We start from the raw sequence: 5,359 nt of genomic DNA, 5'->3' as shown, positions 1-5,359 counted from the left end.
TTCAGGAAGAAGAACTGATGACCGTAGTGAAGGTTGTGGATTTTCTTAAATCCACCTGGGTCCTCACCAGCCACTGGCGAGAAGTTCACTGGGAATCAAATCGCCCAGAATCCCACCAAGGAGATTCCAACAAAGTATCCCTGAAAAAATAGGGATACCACCGACGGCCCACTCAGTAGGTGGTCTACCTAGCTGAGGCAGCATGGAGAACATGGTCAGGATGGGACATCGCTGCAGAACAACACCCACATGGATTAAGGATGCCGTACTTCATAACCCATAACTCTCCTGATGTTGAGATTGAGAATGATTTTTATTTATTTCCAATAGACTCATTTCCTAATAATAATCCCTCAGATGAAGGTTGGAGCCAGTCTGCAGTGACTCTTCCTTCTGCTTTGACTGCTGCAGGTTTCTTGGTTGTCATTTTCAGATATTCTGGGATTTATCTGCAGAAGACGTCCACAACGGTGAGAAACTAATTCAATATTCATAATTTCTTTTACCTCAATTCAAGCTTTATAACTGAAGCTGCAGATTTCAAATTTCACTTACGATCTTTATCTGCATCTTCAATGATTGTTTTATTTTGAATCTAAACTTTTGTTTCTTTAATCATATTTTCTTAAACTTTACCTCCAGATTTATATTAAACTTTCATGAATGGAGTTTATTTCAGTTTTAAAGAGCTGAAACATCTGGATCGTCTGCAGAAGGAGAGACGGCCACTGTAGTGAGTAAATATCCTTATTTTTAAGTAACTATTTCAGATTGTCACAAAAAGACAAGAAAATACAGGAAGAACATGTTTTCCTTTTATTCTGTAAAAAATGTCGTAAAACTTTACCTCTAATTTAGATTTTACATCCATTCATCTAGTGGTGGTTTTATGACATCCAGTACAACTGTAACATCTCAATCACTAGATGGCACAAAACTTACTTTCCTGAATACTTAAATAGTGAGTTATTAACATAATCGATAGTCAGAAACGTCATTTCCTGTCAACATCATATTTAACTGGAGGAAGTTTCTGATTAATTCTGTTTCTATAAACAGATTGTTTCAGCTCCAATAAAGGAGCAGTGACAGAAATCCAAAAATATTTATATTGCATGTGCTTTACAGAATGACCACAAGATGGCACTGTTGCGCTAAGGGAGAGAATCTGTTAATTTAGGAACTAAACTGCACTGTATGCAAACACTGATCTTTGCATTTATGCAACAATTCAAAAGTGAAGAAGGAAAAAAAATTGATAAGAACTAAATGATTAATGTATCTATTTACTCCTGTCTTTTATTAAACAGTTCTTCAAACGTCTTTTCCCAACAGAGACATTAAATATGTTTCACTTGACTTTGGCCTTTTGCATGAAGGTTCTTATTACAATTTTTTTGTCTTTTATTGTTCAGGATGAACTGTACTCAAGTCTCCAACAACAAACCAGAGACATTTATCAAACTGTCTCCTTTGGTCACCATCAGTATAAATCAGAAACAAATGTCACTGACGGGCTGGGAAACATTTATGAAAAATTTTGAATTAAACATCTGTCTTGATGAATACAACAGAATTTCCTGTTATGTTGTACTTCACAACCTTTCTGTTGGTTTGCATGTTGAACTTTAACACAAAAAATCATTTATTTTTTGGGCATTTTTACTTATTTCTACTTGATTTTGCTTTTATGTCATGTTTCTGACATATCTGGTGTGTTTTTTTTTCTGTAAACAGCTCCCACATTTTTATTTTAAAAATGATATATAAATAAATCTACTCCACCTTTGAAAATGATGGCCACTGTTTCACCTGTATAGCACAATAATTTACAATAGGATCTGATTTCTGTTTCTACATGGAGGATATAATTTTATGTTTGATGGAAGATTAAAATAAAAACAGTCACTGAATATCCATGAACATTTTTGTTTTATTGCTACTTAAAAGTGATGCCACAATGCAAGCCTTTCTGTTGTTTTAGTTTTGTTGTCTGTATAATTTGATTCTGGCTGTCGCTGAGCAAAAACCTTAATATCAAGATGTTAAGAATTTACTGTCATACAGTAAATAGTGATATTTCTGATAGCATCTGCAGCTTTGATAAACATTCAAGGAAAAATATATGTACCTATAAACATTTTAAAATGAAAGGAGAACAAATGTATTAACTTTTTGTATTAACCAGCAGTTCTAATGCATTTGTATCTGTGCATCTTTGCAGTGAGATTCGTCTCTCTTGGATGTTTGTTGCATTTTCTGTCTGGTTGCCAATATGTTGGTGTAAAAGTGTTGCAAAGGAGCAATGAGGGACCTAACCTACATAAAGCTGTAGCATGACCTTTAATCTTTTTGAAGCTCACATTCAAGATTATAAATGTGTGAAGACCACAAAGCAAACATGACATTTAGATCTCCTAACCCCACATTGTTGCAGAAAAACAAGCAGGAAATCCTGCCGAGCATCATATAATGCTGACAAAGCTTTAATCTCAGATGTTAGAGTACTGGAAAATATAATCATGGATAATAGTTGATTGTTTTGCTTTCAATCAGACTCACTCTTATTTGAGTTGTGTAGAGATAATTCCTGTTTGTGTGGTCTGTTGTTTCAAAGAGAAGTCATCATGCAGGTGCATTTCCTTTAAAAAAAAAAAGAAGTCACATCCTTTTGTGCTGGTTTGAGAGATGAGCGTTTGTGGTTTGTGTCGCCAAAAGTTTTAAAGGACAGTTCAGACGTCCTCGGTTCAGTGCAGCAGCAGATTTGGATGAAATAAGCAGGTTAGATGGATGCAGTGAGATTCAGCATTTTACTGCTACTACTGTGGTTTGGCTGCCAACTGGACTCTACAGGTAACGTAAAAATTGAATTGCTTTGAATTTAATTTTGAGGTTTTTTATCAATCGGGGCCTTCACTTTTTAACTGTTGATCTGACTTACTTTAAATTCCACTGCTTCATAGATGAGACAGTTTGTCATTAATTGTTCTTTTTTGTTTGCAGCACCTCTTGTAAAAACAATCGGAAAAGAATCAGATTTTACTCCAATCTGCACCAATGAAACGTCAAACATCATCATGATGATTGTGTGTAAAATCAGAACAGAGAGGAACAATGGAGGCAGTGCAATCTGCTGTATCAGGATGGAGGTGACTTTGTTCATGAGTGTGACTCCAGATTCTCATTAAAACCCAGGAATCAAACTGTGTTTCTGCACCTGACCAGTTTAACAGCAGCTGATAGTGGGAACTACTCCTGTGAGTGTTCAAATCTTAATGGAACGGGTTTTCTCAATCTCAGAATCATAGTTAATGGTGAGTGGATCTATTTAAATGTTATGTCAAAGTCATATGAACCAAATATTCTCTAACAATGTTTGTTTTATTTCCAATAGAATCAAATCCTAATAATTCATCAGATGAAGTTTGGAGCCAGTCTGCAGCAGTGACTCTTCCTTCTGCTTTGCTGCTGCAGTTCTCCTAATTATCAAGGTTTCTGTTATTCTGGGATTTATCTACAGAAGACGTTCACATCGGTGAGAAACATGCAATATTTTTTCTTTTATTTACACTTAGGCTTATCAACATAAGCAATATTTAAATAAAAAAAAAGTACCTTATCTGTAATAATATAAATCAATCAAACAAGTCAATGTTGCATTAATTTATTTCCCCACAGAAAGCAAATGGAGTCATGCATTCGTCATGAGAGGAGGTAATTTATATTTAAAAAATTGATGCATTATTTTATTTTCACATGCAGATTTTTAGGCTAATTCTACAACATGTTTTGTTCTGCAGGACTTGACTGAAATTGAGCCGTACAGCTCCTACACTCAGAAGGAAAATTCTCTTTATTCAACAGCCATTATTGCACAGCTGTCAAATTAATTCTGATTCTACAAATGTTTAACAAATTTACCATCATAATTCCTTGGGATTTTTTTTATCTGGCGTATTTCAGATCATTTCAGTTGAGACTCTCTGTTCAGAGCAGCAGCAGATGTTGCATCGATAAGCAGGTCAGATGGACGCAGTGAGAATCAACCTTTTACTGCTTCTGCTTTTTTTGCATGATGTCTGGACTCTGAAGGTAACGTTATGTTGAATATTCTTTGAAATGTATTACATCTGTTCTAGTTTTTAAAAGATTCCAATATTACAGCAATCAGTTTCTTATTCATTGTTCTTTCCTGCTTTCAGTGACTCTTGTGAAAACAATCGGGAAAGAATCAGATTTCACTCCAATCTGCACCAACAAAACATCAAACATCATATTGATCATTTGTAAAATCAGAACAGAGAGGAACAATAGAGAGGAGTGCAGTCTGCTCAGTGTGACTCCAGATTCTCACTAAAAACCACACTGTAACAAATTGCTGTAAAAAAACGGCCAAAACTGAACAGTATCATACTGTTTCTATTGAAAACGGTACTGCACCGTGAAAAACAATGCATTCTGGGCAATTATTACTGTTTTTAATAAAATACTGTAGTATACTGTGAGTAGCATTGCCTTTTGGGAATGATGTTAGATTCAACGGTAAGGAGGCTCTCTTTAAACAGAACGCTGCAGTATTTCTGAAGAAGACATGTTGTGGTGACATGTGGAAGCAACCTCTAGAACTTTCTTTACAAGGACTATCCATTTGAATCCTGCATTTTATGAGCCAATCCTAAGGTAAGTTATTTTTGATGATTCATATTTACAAATATTGACATGTTTGGAAGCTTTTTCTTTCTTTTGTGTAATTTAACTTGAATTGCTATGATTAGCTGCTAAAGTGAAATTGGTGAATGGATAGCAACTGGGAATTTGGAGTTTCACAGAGTTGACTTGGCAGAAAACTGTTTAAATGTTATGCTGGTGTCTCTTTATTAACTCTTAACATTCAAAAGTTTGTCTTCACCTAGCATACATTAAACCCTGACTCCTTAAGCATCATATGCTAATCTGAAATTACTGCATTTTCAGGCGCTTTCTTGATATCAACCCGGACCAAGGCCAGCTGCAGCAAGATCATCTCCAAGAGGACAGGGAAAACTTTTCAAAAGAAGTCGGTCACTGTCATCCCCGTCAACTCTGCTGAAAAACCTCATGGACTTTGAGTGGAATTTCATAGTGAGAACTTTCTAACCAAGCTATAGATATTGTTGCCCCTCCACGTAAAAACAAACAAACAAAAAACTCTACAGGCATGAAGGCAACTTATCCCTGAACAGGAGTGTTCTTGAGAGATTTATTTTTTATTTAAAGGTCAGCATAATCTGAAGACATCTCTTTTAATTAAGAGCATAAATTTTGTTAAGGCTCCCACTTTCTGTTCTTCAGATGTAATTTTGACTGTACAGGCACCATG

General features: G+C 35.4%; 1 long non-coding RNA gene across 1 annotated transcript; it reads left to right on the top strand.

The window, feature by feature from the left end:
* Positions 1 to 3,978: 3,978 nt before the first annotated feature.
* On the top strand, positions 3,979 to 5,061 carry LOC129358096 (uncharacterized). Its single transcript, XR_008605764.1, has 3 exons — positions 3,979 to 4,092; positions 4,203 to 4,680; positions 4,975 to 5,061. It is a non-coding gene; the product is annotated as an uncharacterized LOC129358096 (long non-coding RNA).
* Positions 5,062 to 5,359: the final 298 nt, after the last annotated feature.

Source organism: Poeciliopsis prolifica, unplaced genomic scaffold, assembly GCF_027474105.1.
Source record: "Poeciliopsis prolifica strain line A6 unplaced genomic scaffold, Auburn_PproV2 SCAFFOLD409, whole genome shotgun sequence".
Lineage (NCBI taxonomy): Eukaryota > Metazoa > Chordata > Actinopteri > Cyprinodontiformes > Poeciliidae > Poeciliopsis > Poeciliopsis prolifica.
This window is presented reverse-complemented; position numbering and strand designations above follow the sequence as displayed.